General features: G+C 49.8%; 1 long non-coding RNA gene across 1 annotated transcript; it reads right to left on the bottom strand.

Moving 5' to 3' along the window:
• Positions 1–2,416: 2,416 nt before the first annotated feature.
• On the bottom strand, positions 2,417–11,893 carry LOC139186249 (uncharacterized). The gene is made up of 3 exons (XR_011569815.1): positions 7,278–11,893; positions 6,562–6,689; positions 2,417–4,969 (listed from the first exon to the last, which is right to left on the bottom strand). It is a non-coding gene; the product is annotated as an uncharacterized lncRNA (long non-coding RNA).
• Between the last annotated feature and the right edge of the window lie 7,571 nt (positions 11,894–19,464).

The following is a 19,464-nucleotide window of genomic DNA, read 5'->3' on the forward strand; positions in this document are numbered from 1 at the left end:
GCAAAAATTAGTGCATAAAATAGATCAAGGTAATGGAAGCGAAGCCCTGTGTTAGCAAGAAATCATACGTCCTTACGCAAAAACCTATTACTGCATCTGTGCTGTCTGAGAAGAACTGGACAAGATAATTAGTTTGTCTTTTCTTTTATGTCATACTTTCTGCCTTCAGTCTCCTCTGCTCCAAAGAGCAGGGCTATTTGACAGCAGGGTGACCACAGACCTTCATGCACCTGGTCAACTTTTATGTCAAGGACTCAGTGGCTGGTGCTGAGAAAGGGTTTCTGAGGGATGCACCATGGTCTGGAATGAGATATTGAGGGGCCTGTGTCTCCCTGGGACCAAGCCGACCTCCAGGAGTTGGGTCCCCAGCAAACAAAGGAAGGTGCTGCGGCACCACCGGCTGTCCGGACTTTATTTGGCAGCTGAGCTTGACATTTGCCTGGTATCTGCAAGGTCCTCCAGCGATGCACTAAACGGATGGATGGAAAAGCAGAAGGCAGATTAAACAAAGAGGAAAGAGGGCCCCTCGTGTGTCACAAAGGCAGAGAGTGTATCAACAAGTCCGTGATCATTTGGGGAAGTTTATTGGAATCAGGTTTAAGTGGTGAGGAAGTGATCCAACCTGCCAAAGCAGCAGCTCTCTCCTTCCTGGACCTTTGTGGATGGAGCCATAGCTGGTGATGCCCTCTGGGTCATGACACTGTCAGCTTTCAAATGTTCTGTTAACCCTTTGAGGCTTTGCTTCGGAAATGTCAAATTGCGTGCGTGTGTGCCAAGGCTCATCAGTTGTGTCCAACTCTTTGGGACCCCATGGACTGTAGCCCACCAGGTTCCGCTGTCCGTGGGATTCTGCAGATAAGGACACCAGGGTGGGTTACCATGCCCTCCTCCAGGGGATCTTCCTGACCCAGGGATCGAACCCCCATTCTTACATCTCCTGCACTGGCAGGCAGGTTCTTAACCACTAACCGTACCTGAGAAGCCCTGAAATGTCAACACTCCCCTCACAACCCCAAAGATGACATTGCGATACAGTCAGAAAGGCGGCTGTGCTGTGGGTGTCCCCACACTCCCCTGGAGACAGGGAGCCAGCGCAAGCCAGCGCCTCTGGCCTGGAGCTGCCCTGCCGAGGCCTCCGGACCGCCCCTCCCCGGCTTCTGAGGGGCACGAGGTGGGGCAGAGAACAGAGGAAAGAGGAGCTGCAGAAACTAGAAGTGAAAGCATCAGACGCTCAGTCGTGTCTGACTCTGCATCCCTATAGACTGTAGCCCGCCAGGCTCCTCTGTCCATGGGATTCTCCAGACAAGAATACTGGAGCAGGTAGCCATCCCTTTCCCTGTTCCTGACCCAGGGATCAGATCTAGGTCTTCTGCATTGCAGGCAGATTCCTTACCATCTGAGCCACCAGGGAAGAAACTAGAATGGATCCATAAACAGAAAATGAACCCCGGTGTTGGGTCACAGGGCCTGCCTTGTGGCTCAGCTGGTAAAGAATCCGCCTGCAATGCAGGAGACCTGGGCTCCATCCCTGGGTTGGGAAGACCCCCTGGAGAAGGGAGAGGCTCCCCACTCCAGTGTGCTGGCCTGGAGAATCCCACGGACTGTACGAGCCGAGATTTCAGAGGAGGCACGTGTGCACCTGTTTTTCAGGTGCTTACCTGCCTCCATTGCCAAGTCCTCAGCTCCGGAAGGAAAGGGACTAAGCGTTACTCGTCTCTGGATCCCCAGACGTTCCCAGGGTGCCTGGGAGGTAACGGTTTGCATGATGCCAGCAGAAACGTCAGCTGCTGCCTGAATCTCCACAGCCTTCAAACTTCACTTTTTTGAGAATTCCATGTTCAATTCTCCCACTACATCCTGGGGCTAAGTTATGTAACCATCCCTCCACTTTCTGTACAAAAAGGGCAGAGTTGGTGAGGTTCATGTCTCCCAAACGCTGGTTCTGGAACACAGCTTGGGCAGGGCATCTAGACCGTGAACTGTTTGATACAACCCGTGTCACATGAGGGTTTTCCGACAAGAACGTGATACAGAAACATCTCAGAGTTCTATTATCACAGGCCGGGAGCAGCTACAAGAGATAAATGGTACCAGTTTCTTTGCATTTCCAAAAAAGACAGCTTGCACAGTCAATATATCAAAGTAAGGAGAGCTCCACCGTTCAGGTGATCAGCGGGGACAGCCCCGGGGTTATTCCAGCCCCTCCCCCAGGACTCCATGGCGTCGCAGCAGATCCACGTGCTAGGGGAGCTGAGATGATCTTTCATGCCTCCCTGTAGTCGAAGCACCTCAGGCAGGTCCTTGAAAATAGTAGTTGCTCAATAAATGCACAAAGACAGAATAGAGGTGGAAACGATGTATCCCGTCTCATCTCACCCCATCCCCTCCCCTCCCCAAGGTAGCAGCTTTGCCCCAGTCACCCCGATGCTCTCTTTACACTTCAGGCGCGTTCTCCTTTCATGAATCTATGCCAAGAACTTACTTAACTTTGAAGCTTGCATGTCATGCTCCACCACAGGACCCCAGCCGCTCTTCCCGACAGAGATTTCCTGCAGCCCCAGAGCAGAGCGGGGTGCCCCTGGGGCAGCCCGGTCCTCACACCTGCCTCCAGGGGCAGCCCTCTGCCTCCCCCGCTAACCGTCTGTGGACCTGGCTCCTGCCCTGGGCTGGGTTCTAAGGAAACGGGCCAGATTTGATTCCCTGTTCCTTCTTTAGCCTGTCATCCCATCCCAGCTGACGGCCATGTGTGTGTGAGGGCTTTCTCAGCCCCTGCCCCTCTCGCAGACCCCAGCTCGGTTTTCTCTCTTCTCTGACACTCTCCCAGGTGGAACTCAGGAACCCGGCGACATCTGTCTCCCGCTCCCCCTGCATCTGTGTCGCGCGCCCTCAGCGGGCACCCAGGGCAGGGCACTGCCCTATACAGCCGCCCCAGTGTCCCTCGTGGCACGTGCATGCCCCGGGTGTGCACAGTCAGCCCTGGGTGTGTACCTGCTGTTCTCGGGTTATCTCCCTGACTCTCCCTATAGTGGGAGGGAATATTGATCTACCCTGCGGAAAACATCCTTTCTGGGAAAGCAGCCTGGATTCCTGGCAGAGTGTCAGCAGAAGGACCATTGCCCTGTAAACAAGATCACATCCGTGCCACACCCTGGCAGGCTGTGCAGAGGCGCCGTGTGCCCGAAGGCCAGCCCCGTGCAAGGCGGGCTGGGGCAGGCGGCTGGCGGTCTCGAGGGCCCTGGCCATGCCCACCTGCTGCCCAGAATCTCGTGGGCACTCCGGAGGATGAAGCAGAAGTCATCATCTGGCTGTGTTCACGTGCGTAGATTATGACAGAATGAGACACGAGGAAAATAAGTGTGAAAAGTCAGCGTGTTCGGGACTAAGATTGCATTTCCTGTTCTTGACCTTTAATTATGGCCTCTTTGATCAAGCCTTTTGTAATTACTTTTTTAAAAATGTCCCAATGCTTAAAGAAGACAATTCATTCTTCTGTGTATTTCTATTCGTTCCATCTAGTCAAATATAGGTCAGTTTTGACGTCTGAGGCAAACGAAAGTGAATGAAGCTTAATTCAGGGATTTCCAAAGCAATTCAAGTTACAGTGGTTCTTATGTGTCATCCGAAAGTGGGGAACTTTAATGATAAATCTACTTATTTTAAAACTCAAGAAAATTTTACTTTTGTTTTTGAAGGAAATTGCCCAAAGCTTAATATTTTTGCTCTTTTGTTTTTTTGTTTGGATGAGGCCTCTTGGATATTTTCAAAGTCTGCCAGTTTTCACAAACGGACACGCGTCTCCCGAGTGTCCCGTGTGTATGCATGGAAAACTGAACTTGTCAAGTGTGATCCCCAGATCACGTTACTATCAAAGATTAATTGTGAGTAATTTTCAACTGTGATCCCCAGATCACCGTTACTATCAAAGATTAATTTTAAGTAATTTTCAAGTATCCCAAACAAGTATTCCACCAGCTAAGTAGCCTATACCCTTCATTAGAATGTCCAAAGCTTTCCTTGTATCTATGTTCATGTTCTAAAAAGAAAATATTTGAATATAATGCTTCAAAGTAAAGTACTTGGATTTTTCCATTTACTAGAGTTTGCTTTCCCATTAGAAAGAGCAATACCTGCCTCCAGGAGAGAAATAATACAATTCAGAGGATTTCTGTCAGCTGCATAATTTTCAGGAATTTATAATGTTTCAGGATTTTTTTTTAAAGAAGTCTTTACCAGATTGCTTGCATTAATTCTTTGAAAATTCATTCTGGGCTTCTGACAAAGCTTTCCTATTAAGGATGTTGTTTCCACTTACTACATTCATTTATGTGAGAGTTAACAAAAGTTGTTTATTTGAAGCTTACCCAGGGTACAATGTTCTCAGTGTGTTGGAAATTTTGTGTTATCTTTGCCTTTGATTAAGGAAAAAAAGAAACAGAACAGAGCAGACTTGTCAGCTGGTCTGTGTCCTTCCTGGAAATTTATAGTCAATTCCTGGTCCTCCGTTGCCCATCCGTGACCCCAATCCAACAGGGATGTTTTCAAAAACAGCTTCGGCTCCAACAAAACAGGAGTTTATGATTCACTTTCAGACTTTGTTCTTTCAACGGACTTGTTTGTTCAGGAAAACAGATTTCTAAGACTTGCATACACAGCAGGACTTTCTGTGCCGCTGTTTCCACTCCTGTGCTCCTCAGACGACACGACTCGAGGCTCATAAAACATGCATTAGAGATAAGCGGAGAAAAACACCGTCACCTTGGGATGTTTTTTCTGATGAAGCACCATCCTTAGAGTAGGAAACATGAAGCTGACTCAGGTGCGTCCCCGCTTCGTGCTGGCTTCCCACGGGAACCTCTGCCTCCTCTGCTCTGTTTACTTATGATACATCCTGGTGCAGCGGTCAAGAATTCACCTGCCAAAGCAGGAGATGCAGGAGATGCGGGTTCGATCCCTGGGTGGGGAAGATCCCCTGGAGAAGGAAACGGCAACCCACTCTGGTATTCTTGCCTGGAGAACCCCATGGACAGAGGAGCCTGGCAGGCCACAGTCCATGGGGTCACAAAAGAGTCAGACACGACTCAGTGCAGCACACACACACACCCACCCTGCACCCTGGACTCGGTGTTCCTGTCTTCAAGTTCATTCACAAAAGAGCTACTTCCGACACTTCCAAGTGTTCGGAACAAAACACCCACAGTGGGCGTACCCTGGGAACCACCCAAAGGTAGAAGGCTCCCTCTCTGTCTTTCCAAGTAGTAGAGGAGATTTGAGACAGGGACACCTCTTCCTTCAAAGTGAACGAGAAAAGGCAGACACTGCTGGTGAGTCAGAGAGGAGCCACGCCATTGTCCCTCTCTGCCTTCAGGCCCCGGCATGTGCCACACCTGAGGGCAAGCGGTGGCCTTGGCCAGCAGCTGAGCAGCTGGAGCCCTCCACAGGCCTCCCGGGAGCAGCTCACCACCCAGGAAGGAAATTCCAGTCGCCTTGAAACTAAGCCTTCACATCTGATTGGAACTTGAGCCCTGGCCTGAGTTAACCGAGAGGAGACTGGAAAACTCAGACCGGGTTCGCTTTGTGCCTGGAGGCAGTCCCCCCCCACCCCACGACGTGACAACTCAGGGACAGCTGGCCGATCGGGAGCCCCAAGCGGGGCCCTCCATCACCCGGCTCTCTGTCCGTCCGTCAGCCAGCTCTCCGTCCACCCGTCACCCGACTCTCCATCCCTCCGTCACCCAGCTCTCCGTCCCTCTGTCACCTGGCTCTCCGTCCCTCCATCACCCGACTCTCCATCCCTCCGTCACCCAGCTCTCCATCCCTCCGTCACCTGGCTCTCCGTCCCTCCTCCATCACCCGGCTCTCCGTCCATCCCTCACCCGGCTCTCCGTCCCTCCATCACCCGACTCTCCATCCCTCCGTCACCCAGCTCTCCGTCCCTCCGTCACCTGGCTCTCCGTCCCTCCTCCATCACCCGGCTCTCCGTCCATCCCTCACCCGGCTCTCCGTCCCTCCATCACCCGACTCTCCATCCCTCCGTCACCCAGCTCTCCGTCCCTCCGTCACCTGGCTCTCCGTCCCTCCTCCATCACCCGACTCTCCGTCCCTCCGTCACCCGGCTCTCTGTCCCTCCTCCGTCACCCGGCTCTCCATCCGTCCGTCACCCGGCTCTCTTCCCTCCGTCACCGGCTCTCTGTCCATCCCCTCGGGCTCCTGCCCTGAGGAAGGCAGATGCAGTGTCCCTGTAGTCTTTTCTGTGGGACCGGTTGACCAGAAAGTAAAACTGAAAGCGCCATCAGGAAACCGGGTCGCCGGGCTCTGGCCGCAGTTCTGACCCCGGAGCCAGGGGGCAGGTCCTGACCTCCTGGGCGTCAGGGTTCCCACCTGCTCGAGTTCGCTGGCTCGTGTTCTGCTGCCTCTTGGGACTGCTTGCGGATCAAAGAGGAAGGAACGCGTTCAACCCCTGACCCAGCGCCAAGTGGTTCTTCCTCTTACTCCTCAGCCTCTTCTCTTTCTCCACCCCCCACCCCGCCCGCCCCCGCCCCTCCATGGCCCTTCTTTCCTGACCTCCTCCACTTTGTCGCTGGGGTTACTGCTTTATCATCTTCAGTCTGTTCTTCATCTTCCTCTGTTCTCTCTTCTGTCCCTTTCCTGTGTTCTTGCTTTTCCCCATTCTCTGTTCCAGCAAATCCAGGCTATGTGAATAAAAGAACATCATTTTGTGTTACCCTAACTGGCAAAAAAAAAAAAAAAAGGAAGGGTAAAACCTCATTAATCTAAATAAAAAATTATATAAACTTCAACCATATACATAGCTCTGCCTGCTAGACAAAGGCCAAGACAGCCCTTCTCGTAACTATGCTGGTTAATCAGAATCTATATAATTTTCTGCTAAAAGTCTTCAGTCTAAAAAGAAGTTTATGCTAAGAAGCTGGATTCATTTTGTTTTAATACGCAGACTGTCAGACCAACTACAGAAGAGATGTGTGTGTGTATGTGTATGTGAGAAAAAGAAACTTTTTTTCTCTGCACAGCTATTGACTGAAAAAAAAATAATAAAACATAGTTTAGAAATTGTTGTTAGTATTATTACACTGAGAACCAAAAGAGGTAGGAGAGGGGAAGAGAAAAGTGAGAGAAACAGAGAGAAATCTCCCTAAATGGAGATAGCTGGAAGGCATAAGGTCAACACCGGTGCTCAAAATTCCACGTGTATGTGTGTAAGGAAATTGCCAGAGAAGCTCTCCCTGGATGCTAAATCCAGATCCTTGGCTTCTACTCACCTGTTCTGATTTGCAGGATTCGGGGTGGAATCTGGAATCTGTTTTGTTAATACATCCCCCAGGGATGTCCATTTTCAGGTCAGAGAAGTTGTCTTCAAATCCAGTTTTCACATTAGATTCTTCAGGGAACTTTGAAGATAAGGATGCTTGACGTCACACGAGCCTCTGGAGTCAGTCCCCAAGCGCCCCTTCCTGGGTGATCCCAATACTCAGCCACGGTGCCGCCTTCAAGCTCAGAAAACCTCAGCTTGTAATCATAGCTCTGACACCCAGCTGTGCAACTTTGGGCAAATGACTCGGTCTCTCTGAGCCTCTGTGTTCACCATGAATGAGGGGACAGCCATTTCCACTGCAGGGCCCAAAGCAATGGGCTCTCAAGCTGGGCTGCATATCATAGTCACCTGGAAGGGTTTAAACCAGGTCAAGTCCCTCCTACTGAATCAGAAATGGTAGCCACAAATGCAGGCTCAGTGTTCAGGCGCTGGGGGTTGGAGATTCCGGGGAATGAAGGTATTGGTGTTCTACTCCACTAAGAGCGGAGGTCGTAGCTGGCATAGACTGTGTCCTCTCCAGGCGGGTGGGGCTGCCCCAGCACTTTCCACGAATGCCTTTTTCCATCCCCAGGTCCCCAGGAGGTAGACCCCTACTTTTGTGAAGCATCTCCCGCAGTTGGGCGGCCGGGCAAGGGTCCCTTTCCCAGTGTAGACAGAGCAGGAACAAGGCATGTGGAGGCGAGTGTGCCCTGGGTCCCTGGATGGCAGCACCCACGGGTGGGAGCTGCCTGGACCGTCCAGCTTTGGCTGGTGGACGCCTGGCGGGCCACTGCAGGTGACCACAGGTACACATCCAGGTGGAACAGAACATCCAGGAGAGACCAACAGGGGTTTTTCTTGGCCCTCTGACAAGAAAGGAGAAAGTGAGGATTATTTGGTATGAATCAGCAAAAACTTCGGTTGCACCCACTGCCATTTCTTAAAAGTCTTGTGTGGAGGGGCTGATGGGAATTTCAGAACATCTCAAATTCTCCTCTCCTCTTCACAACTTGCATATTTTCTATTTCCAGGGGAGTTACCAACACTGCCCTTCTCAGTCTCTCCATCTGTAGAGTGGAAATTTCCTTGGTACCCATCCGACTTGAGGGCACCACACATAGCTATGAAGCATCCTAGCCTAGGACTCATGACGATCTCTTGCTGAGCAAGTGAGCTGAAAACATTCCTCCCGCTTGGTCTTCATGTGTGCTCCATCGCGTCCGACTCTTTGCCAACCCACGGACTGGAGCCCACCAGGCTCCGGTCCATGGAATTCTCCAGGCAAGAACACTGGAGTGGGTTGCCATGCCCTCCTCCAGGGGATCTCCCCAACCCAGGGATCGAACCAGTGCCTCCTGCATTGGCAGGCAGATTCTTTACCACCAACCCACCTGAGAAGCCTTTCTCCCACTAAGGTGAAGCAGTCTAACAAAGGAAACAAAAATATGGCCTTCCGCTTTCCCCACGGCTGGGACATAAAGACCACGTGTGCGTTTCTACCAGAGTTCCATGTGAATTTTACGATCGCCACCCTCTGTAATCATTAAGTAACAAAAAGCTTTGTGGAAAATTGCTTTTCCCTGAGAATCAGAACGCTGATAATGAAGCAGGGCCAGTAATCTTCCTTTAATGAAATGAGGAGTCTAATCCACTACTTTCAGGAAAGATGCTAAATCAGAAAAAGCAATAAAAATGCATTCCCATATCAATAAAAAGCGATTCTTTATGTTCTTATTATGGAAAGCGGGAAGCCTGGCTCCCTAAGGAAGACGGTGCTGGGCCCCGCTGTGCTTCCTCACGAGCACCTCGAAGCCTGCTTCTAGGCAGTCAGTGAACACACGGGTCTGTTCATGAAAAATCTGTTCATTACCCCATTAGCCCCGTGCACAGCATTTTCGGTGGTAAAACGATTTGCAGCGCAGACAGAGGTTTATGGGAAACTCGAGGGGGATGGTGAAGCGAATGCACGGAGGCGAGAATGAACAAGGAGTGTGGGGTTTAAGCCACACCGCCTAGCCATCCTTTCAAACCTGTATTTCGTCCAGAAAGCTTTTATTTTAAAACCAATTTAAAAAGTCAATAATCATGAAATATGCAGAGACACTCGTGTGCTTCTTGCTCCGGGTCTTAGTCCAAAGCAGACTGTCAGCGCTGTGTCTGTCCGCTGCACGTGCAGGGAACAAGGGCGTGTCGGCACCCACGACCCTGATTTCCAAACACCGATGGTTCCTGTCGTTTCCGTAGACCCCGCAGGACATCAAAAGCAGGAGCTGCTGTTGCCTCTTTGGGTCCTTGAAGAACTAAATGAGAAGCGAGCTCCGAGCTGCCAGCGCTTGCCAAGTCTGGAGGCTTCCTGGACATCTGCCAGTGCCCCCTGGCTCTAGAAGGATCTGGAAGGCCTCCCTTGTCCTCTGCCCACCGGGTTTCATTTGCCTGCTTCTAACCTAGATCTCTGGACAAACTGACAGCACCCTGGGGTATTTTCCTAAGCTCCTTCCTTGAGTTTCCGCCTGCGCACATGGATTTGGAGCTTGGCAAGGTGACCGTTTTTTAAGGGCATGTCCTGAAGGGGCCCTGAGTGACCTCACCCTGGCCAGGACACAGTGGGTACAGAGCATGACTTCTTGGTATTTGGCCTCTGGAGTCACTCACTCATTACACAAAGTCTTTATCTGTGTGCATATCCTGGAATAATACTCTTAAACAAATACTCTCTGAGGCATTTTACTCCATGGCTATTTGCTTTGCATTTCCATGATCTCAATGGAACACAGAGAGGGAGGAGAGAGAAAGCTTGGCAAACAATTATTTGCCACCATGTGCGCACGAGGGGACAACCCCGAGGGATGTTGTTTTGTTTCAAAAGAGAGACACGTCACTGACTTGACGTACTACATCCGTGTGCCAGCCAGTCACCTCGAAAATTCCACTTGGCAAAGCATGCCAGGTAACGTCTATCTCGAGAGAACAGAGACCCCGTGGGGCTCAAGGTCCACGACTGGGACGACCCTCTCGGCCTTGAGATCTGAGACAAGAGACTGCGTGAGTCTTGATTGCATCCTACAGTCCAGACACCTGGTAGGTTTTTAAAATGGGGTCCTGTCCGCTGACTCTGCCGAAGTCTGAGACCCCGAGGACAGATATACAGAGGCACGCGGGCAGCCTGCTGGTAGAGCGATCGCCCTAACTCCGTGAGCCGGGAATACCAGACGCACCCTCGCTGTGTCATTATTGCACGATTTTAAAAAAGCTTATATGAGATTTCAGGTACTTTGAAAGGTCAACATGTCCACGGAAAAAGATTGCCCTAGGCGCGCCCACTTTTGTCAAGGAAGCCTTTCGTACTCAGTTTGACTGCTCCTTCCTCCCGCCTCTCCTTTCAATTCACTCTGAACGCAAGGCTCTGTCCTCAACCAAGAAACCCAGATTCCCGTGAAGAGCTGCCAAAGGGAAGCACAGAAGAGGAAGAAGAACGATGCTTTCTCAAGGTTCACTGCGTTTGTTCCTACTTAAGCCAAACTGGCCTCACTCAGATCCGAAGAGAGCACTGCGGCCTGCGTGATCACAGGAAGGCAGTGGACGGCTTCCCGGTGGCCCGCAGACCACGGGCACGGGGGCGGGAAGCGACGGTTTATTTTATTTGTAGGCAGCGGGGAGGACCCACACTTCAGGTCCCGAATCGTCCTGTGAAGGTCCGGGAGCAGGGGCAGATTGGAAAACGTCCGGTGTCAAGCCACAACTGGGCTCGTCGCGGCCCAAAGGAGGATGCGGTTCCCGTGGCCCATGGGGTTCAGCGCCAGCGCTGGCTGCAGCCCACTGCTCCGCACACACCTCGGGCCGCCTTGGTACAGAAGAGCGTGTTCTTTTAAATACAAACAGAGGAAGCTCAGCCCAGTCCCTCAATGGCCCTGTGATCCCAAGAGGCTACGATTTAATTCAGTTGTCCTTCTTTGCTTCAGAACGTTCTTGGAGCCTCATCTTTTGAGAATTCTCTTCAGAGGGTTCAGCGTATAGAGCACGGGGAACTATATTCAATGCCTTATAATAACTTATGATGAAAATGAAAAAGAATATGACAATATGTACCTATGTATATAAATGAATCACTCTGCTGTATGCCAGAAATGAACACAACAGCATTGTAAATCGACTACAATTTTGAGAATGGAGTGGAGCCCAGAAGTTCCTTTCTGCAGAGAACCCCACTTCCAAATACTTGGACCCCCCCAGGGGGCCAGGGTACGCCCTGCAGAACGATTACACGGGGAGCAGACAGCAGGATGTAAGTTGCAATGTCCTTGAATTCCTGTCTGATACCAAGGGAATCATGGCAATAAATCGAGCAACAATTAATTCTAGTAATAAATGGTTTTACAGTTCAGTACAATATTAAAATATTTGTTTTGAAGTCTGGCTGGCGTCTGAGGCTTTCTTTCAGAACTCCATTTTATTACAGTCCGCAGTATTTATTTGAAATATTGGAGGGGACCCTGATAGTCATTATTCAAAGTAAATTGCCAAAGTTTACCCTGAACCTTCATTGAGGACAGACCCCTCGGGAACAAGTAACAAAGGTACAGGAGAAGACAGACGCCCATAAAAGCTCTGTGCTAATCCCAGATCATAAAACAAAAAGCAAACTTCCGTTTCATGAAAGCAGTTTGATGGGGACATCTCAAGATGCAAAGGGCGGGGGGAGGGTGGTGGGCGAGGTGGCTGTTTACTCCAAGTGGGAGCGGGGGAGAGTCATGGCCCCAAATCTGGCTGGTGGCCCGGAGAGGCTTAGGGAGAAGTAACATTTAGAAACTACTGGAAAGATGGCAAGGGAGAACACAGCCCATATCATCTTGGTACAAAAGAATTAATTTAAATTAGTACCATCCCGCGGGGCCCTTCTCACCAGCTACAGTGATGAGAGACAAAATTGTCAAAATGGTACCGAGAGGCCACTTTATCTAAGAGCAAGATTTGAGCTCTGGGTACCAGTTCCGACTTTAAGAGAGTGAGGGTACAGACATCGGTAACACTCGAGCTGCGGGGAGAGGAGCACAGGTTCTATTATGTATGTGACAGTGAGTGATCCACCCCCTACTCGAGGAAAGGGGAGCCTGGAGCCTCGTGTTAAAAGCCGAAATTGACAGCTCTCACAGAATGCACTGGAATTGGGGGTAAAGATAGAATCTTCCCTCAGGTTCAGGGAAAAAAATAAAAAGCTCTTATTCACATTTTCGATTTACCCACTGACATGAAAATTGCCTGCGAAAAGTACAAGTCCCGGGGGGACGTGGCTTTTCAACTCAAATCTTCCCCTTCCTGTCTCCTTTCTCAGCTGCCCCGTGCACGCACGTGTGTGTGCCCGTGTGTGCATGTGGGTGTGTTTCTCCAGGAATGATCTTTCTTGACTGCAGGTGGTGACCCCCACCAGCAGGAGGGTTGAAGCCCGTTTCCATCTGCCCCGGACAGGTCTTCTCTCAGAACCTGCGTGGTTTATCCTGTGCAACTGCGCAATCTTTCAAGCATCATGTAAATTGTCTTTCCCTCCGATCCTAGCTCCCAGGAACAAGAAAGGAAGGGTACGAAGAATCGTTTCAACAGGGCCCGAGGCTGTTTCCAGAGAGAGGTCTCTGCATGCAGGGCACAGGAAGACCTGTGTGTGTCAGTTTATTTGGAAAGGCAAATTATATCCGATGTACTTGCAGCTACTTGGTATGCAAAACACTGTAAAAGCCTGTTATAAACTTGCTTGTTTAGATCACATATTTCTTTAATCTCACACATGATTACCCACAGTTTGCTCTGTTGATGGGTTTCATCCATTTCCTTAGGTACCTCAACTGATTCCAAGAGAGGCCTGAGAAGGAGCTGGAACCCTCCTTTCCGCTTGCTAAAATGTCACTAACAGAGCCAAGGATTCGGGGCAGAAGGCGCGAGGCTTGATTTTATGTGTCGGCTCAACTGAACCTCAGGACACCTGGACATGTGGTCAAACGTGATGCTGGGTGTGCCTGCGAGGATGTTTCTAGATGAGACGAGCATCTGAACCGGAGGCTGAGAGAAGCAGGTGAACCTCCCTCAGTTCTGACCCGACTCCATCGAGGGGTGGCGCAGTTAGGAGATCGGGTCACCCTGATCAGAAGTGAGGGGTGCCAGAGACGCCAGAGAGAGGGCATTTTCCTCTGACTCCTTTTTTGCTCCATTCTCAATGATGAATTTTTGAGACTGCAAGGAGATCAGACCATTCCATCCTAAAGGAAGTCAACACTGAATATTCATCAGAAGGACTGATGCTGAAGCTGGAGCTCCAACACTTTCGCCACCTGATGTGAAGAGCCGAAGCATTAGAAAAGACAGATGTTAGGAAAGACTGAAGGCAGAAGAAGGGGGCGACAGAGGATGAGGTGGTTGGATGGCATCACCAACTCAATGGACGTGAGTTAGAGCAAGCTCCAGGAGATAGTGAAGGACAGGGAGCTTGGCATGCTGCAGGCCACGGGGTCACAAAGAGTCTGACACGACTGAGCAGCTGAACAACAACAGTGAATGAGTTAATGATATATTATACGCACAGCGAGTCCAGTCTCATATATCATCATTTTCTTCAGCCATCCCAGGGTGCCTTTGATAAGGGCTTTGCCCAGCTCACGGCCCCCATGTAGGGGAGACCGCCAGCATCCCTGAGGTTTGGAGTGTGCTCGTTGCTGCGGATTCTCCCTTCTTTGTCTAAATATCCTTCTTGTTGACCTCATCTGGACACCCTGGTGAAGATACTGATGACATTCCAAGGAACCCCGACATCTTCTGGGCAAACACAGCTCCTCTCTAACATGAACTCGCTCTCATTTACAAAAGCATGATCTCATTTAAGGATGGAGTAAGGCTACAAGGAAAGTATATAGAAAAATTTTTTTAAAAGATGAAAAAGAGAAGAAATTGGCAGACAGAGGTGGAGACGATGCTGGGGGCGGAGTGGGGGCATCGTTAATCAAACACCCTGTTACCTTAGGAGGCAGAGCACTGGCTGCGATGAGCTGTCAGGGTTAACAGTGTGTGGCTTCTCTCTCTCTCTTTTTAATGTTCCTGTGTCTACATCTTAATAGCCAATTCGGATTTCAGCGCATTCAATTTAATCTTCTGACGTGAGTATCGGTCATTAATATGCTACACCTCACTTTATAACCCAGCCAACGGAGGGAGGAAGAGTCAATTTGCTGCCAGAAATGTGAGCGTCAGTGTCACCGTGACAACCTAATGCAAATAGCGGCTGTGACCGCTGCCCAGAGGACATTCAGCACGCACCTGGAGCGCACGGGGCTGCCCAGGGCCTCACCTGACAGGTACAGCCACACCTGGCCCTGTGAGCTAATCGGCGTCCACAGAATCATCTTTCAGTGCTGGAACACATCGGTGAGTGAGCTCCAGTGGGCGATACCCACGGAGCCCTCTCACCAGGTTGGCACTTTTATTATTGATACGTGAAAGGCAGGTAAAAATGGGTGGCATTTCTGGCTTGGACTTATTGCTTTTGGAGGGTTCTGCCTCATCTCAGAGATCCTTTCCTGGCTTATTACATCTGGAAATGGTCATTTGCCATTACTGGTCACCATAGTTCCCTTGTGGCTCAGCTGGTAAAGAATCTGCCTAAAATGCAGGAGACCCCAGTTCAATTCCTGGGTCGGGAAGATCCACTGGAGAAGGGATAGGCTACCCACTCCAGTATTCTTGGGCATCCCTGGTGGCTCAGCTGTTAAGAATCTGCCTGCAATGCAGGAGACCTGGGTTTGATCCCTGGGTTGGGAAAATCCCCTGGAGAAGGGAAAGGCTATCCACGCCAGTGTTCTGGCCTGGAGAATTCCATGGACTACATAGTTTATGGGGTCACAAAGAGTCAGACACGTCTGAGTGACTTTCAGTGGCACAGTCTGGATGGCTGTAATGACCCACTTGAGAAAAGGTCTTCCTGTTTAGAGTCAATGGTGGACTGTCTTCAACAATCATAGGTCCACACCTGAAGTGCCTTTCCCGTGGCCCGCTTCAGAGAGGCAGGTGTCCAGACCATCAGCCAGGCAGACACAGCCTGGCCTCCAGCAGAGGATCTGCCCGGGAAGCCCACTGCCGCATCCTCGTCCAGCTCTTCACATCCTTCTGTGAACACATAGCTGTGGACCTTTTCCCCAGAGGACAGAAATAATACCTTGGTTTTGCGTTCTCACTCGCAGGAGAATGTGATGGCGAGTTGTAGGCTGGTATCTGGTGAGAAAGGCTGAGTTGTGGGCCTTCTCCTTCCACATAATGGGGAGAAAAGGAAGAATTGCAAAGGGTATCGCAGCTGCCCTCAGACGGGCATGTGCTTGTCAATTATGAGAAGGGAAGTAGATTGAAACTGGGGGATTAACTCAAGGGACATCGCTAAATCTCAACAGGTGATCACAGGCACCACATTCAACTGTTCAGAGAAGGATCAGAAGAGGAGGAGAGGGCCAAGTTTTGGGAAAGGAACTGAGTTTTCTTGGTTTCTTCCTTTGTCATTTAGTAAGCCAAGGAACTGGAAGACAACATCTGAGGGGGTCTCCACGGGGCTGGGAACTGGCTGGCACCCACGCCCAGCTTCTGCAGAGAGAATGTGGCATAACTTACAGGTGTGTTTGAAGGTTCAAACTTACAGGTGTGTTTGAAGGTTCAAACACCTCTGTCACGGTCCTTCTGAGCTGACTTTCTTATGGGCAGAGTCCCATCTGGGACTTTTACCAAACATGATCCCAGCCCCACAGAGAAACAGACCACACACACGTAAGGAGCAAGAAGTAAACACAAGTCCTATTCACTTCAGACTCACCCACAAACTGAGATCATGTATTCTGGTGTTCATCTGCTCGTTTTGTTTTTATTATACTGAATTCAGTCCCACCACTTGCTTTTTCCTACAAGCTAGTCAGCATCAGCGTTTCCTTTGGGCCCACGCAGTTGTGATCTGAAAGGGGCATCTTGGAAGCCGTGTCCCATTTCAAGAGAGGACACATCTCCTTGCTTTCTCTTTAGAGTCAAGAGTCATTTCAAAATGTTTCTGAGCCGCTGAGCTTTGGCGGTATATTTTATTTTCTTGAAAACCGATCTTCAAAGTATGGTGGTGGTTTAGTGGCTAAGTCATGGCCAACTCTTTGCCACCCCATGACTGTAGCCCACCAGTTTCCTCTGTCCGTAGGATTTTCCAGGCAAGAATACTGGACTGGGTAGCCATTCCCTTCTGCAGGGGATCAAAGTACAGGCCACTAAAACGATTCTATGGTTTACATATGACAGTACATAGAGGTAAAGCACTCACATTGTGCCTGGAAAAATGTCTGCAAAGAGGGTGGAAGAAATGAAAGACTGACTGTGCAGGTCAAGATCCCAGATGATGATATAAACACTCAGATGGATGATTATAAACTCTCAGATGGATGACTATAAGCTCTCAGATGGATGACTATAAGCTCTCAGATGGATGACGCTTTCCTAGAACAGAGGGGAGAATGATAGTCTCCCGGGATCGTGGGGAAGAGACAATGGGGAGATGAAGGTTGAAGGGCATGAAGTTCTGGGTATGCAGGATGAATAATACCGGTTTACTGCTCAGTACATGCCTACAGCTAGCAGTATTGTATTGTATACTTGGAACTCGCTAAGACCATAGGTCTTACGTTTAGTGGTCTTAACACACAGACATACAGACTAGTAATAATAATACAAATAAAGGGGATGAGAAGAAACTTTGGGGGGCAATGGAGCTGTCCATGGCCTTGATGGTGGTAATGGTTTCACTGGCGTGTATTTATCCCCAAAGTCATTAAGTTGCATATGTTAAATATCTACAGTTGTATATATTAAATCACCTCCATAGAGTGATGTGAAAAAAAGAGGATGAGAGAGGAGAATGGCAGGCTGTGATTTGGTGGGTTCTGGAGGCTGGAGACGAACATAGCCTTGCAAGTGGTGGGTGCTGTGTCACGTAGGAACCTGCAGATGATGAAATGCTGATATCCTGAGACACTAAAGTAGGACAAGAGAAAAAACCGAACAAGATGGTTTCTGCTGGCCAGTACCCAAGGCAACAAATGATGTGACTTTGAGGTCATCATTTAAGATGGTAATTGTGATCTTACAAATGACACGGTGCTTCAGACTGGTGGGATTTATTATGGAACTTGGTGACAAAGGGTACTCAGTCTTAAAAAGAAGCAGGGCTCCATACTAGTGTGGGTTGAATGGTTTCCTTGGAAAGGATATGTTGAAATCTTCAAACCCCCAGCACCTGTAAATGTAACTTTATTTGGGAATAAGATTTTTGCAGATGTGATCCTCTTGAGATGAGATCAGCGGGGTTGACTCCGAATCCAACAGGATGATGTCCTCACGGAGAGAAGAGGCGGAGGCACGCGTGGGGCCATGTGACGTCAGGGACTGACACCGCTGTGAGCCAAGGGACACCGAGGAACAGCCCCTCCGGAAGACAGAAGAGACAAGGAAGACTGTTTCCTTGGTTTCAGAGGGAGCGTGGCCCTGCCAACGTCTGGATTCAGGCCTTCTGGCCTCCAGAACTATGGTGCAAGACGTTTCTGTGATTTTAAGCCACTCGGTCTGTGGTCCTTGGCGACAAGAGCCGTAACGGACTAATACGCCCATAAGGAAGACGGAGCTGTGCTTTGAGAAACACTGCAAACCCAAGGGTTGGGTGGACAGGCTCTTGGTGAAGATCAAAGGCCATCTTAATATGTCAGAGAGCACACACAAATCACCCACTGGATGAAAGAGAAGAGAAAACTTGAGGCTGTGATTGCAGTTTAGCTTTTAAGTTTCACACAGAGGCGAAATAAAGAGATGGGTGGACAGTTCAACTCCCCAGAGCTGTCGGGCTGAACACAGAGGATGTGACCAGACAGTCATCTTTCATCGTACTGATGAGTCCTCACCCTGATTTTAGAAAAGACATTGGCAGCGACTACTATTTGATAGAGGGGAAGAACTGGATGCTCTGGGTGGTGGTGGTTTGGTGGTTTAGTTGCTAGGTCATGTCCAACTCTTGTGACCACATGGACTGTAGCCCACCAGGTTCCTCTGCCCAAGGGAATCTCCAGGAAAGAATACTGGAGTGGGTTGCCATTTCCTTCTCCAGGGAATCTTCCCGACCCAGGAAATGAAGCTGGCTCTCCTGCATTGCAGACAGACTCTTTACCAACTGAGCTATGTGGGAAGCCCAGGACCCTGGGAGCAGAGACCAAAAAAAAAAAAAAAAGGTTCTTCAAAGTCACATGTGTATCAATGTGTGTGGGGGTGGTCGGCTGTGTCTGATTCTTGGCAACCCCATGGACTGTAACCGGTCAGTCTTCTCTGTCTATGGGATTTTCCCAGCAAGAACGCTGGAGTGGGTTGTCACGCCCTCCTCCAGGGGATCTTCCCGACCCAGGAATCAAACCCGAGTCTCCTGCATTGGCAGGTGGATTCTCTGCCACTAGCACATCCTAGGAAGCCAGATGTATCAAAAAGGCAGTTTGAAAGTTTCTGACAGTAGGTAGATACAAAGAAATGAGACTTGAAAGACGACCCTGATTCAAACAAAGAAACAAGGAATGTATCTGAAACGTGAAACTGACTGACAGGTGTCCGTCAGACAGACGATCTACAGGCTCAGATTCCTTGCAGTTGTGGATGTGATTTTACAAAACGGAATATAACCAGAGAGAAGTGTGGGAGAGAGAGGGGGACCTCTGGAACGTGGCCACCAGGCTAACGTGCCGAAGAGCTGGAGCTACCAAATGTTACCAGGCAACAGAGCAGCCTTCTAGCCGTAACCCGAATAAAGCACAGAAGCAGGAAGACAGACCGGGCGGCAGAGAAGAACCCGGGCTCTGAAAATGGTCAGATCTGGGTTTGACTCCTGGCTTTTTCCATCTCATCTGTGATGAACTTGGGTAGGTGTGGAGCCTACGTGTATTGTGGCTTGATCATGGTTTTCACTTATGAAATGCTGATGATAAGCACAGGATGGATGTGAATGAAGCAGGTTTGGTGCAGCACGTGGTCTGTGCAAGATATCATGCCTAGCGCCATTATTTTATTTATGTGTTATTGAAGCATAATTGATCTACAACTGTTCAGGTGTACAGCAAGTGATTCAGTTA

Source organism: Bos indicus, chromosome 12 (assembly GCF_029378745.1).
Source record: "Bos indicus isolate NIAB-ARS_2022 breed Sahiwal x Tharparkar chromosome 12, NIAB-ARS_B.indTharparkar_mat_pri_1.0, whole genome shotgun sequence".
NCBI lineage: Eukaryota > Metazoa > Chordata > Mammalia > Artiodactyla > Bovidae > Bos > Bos indicus.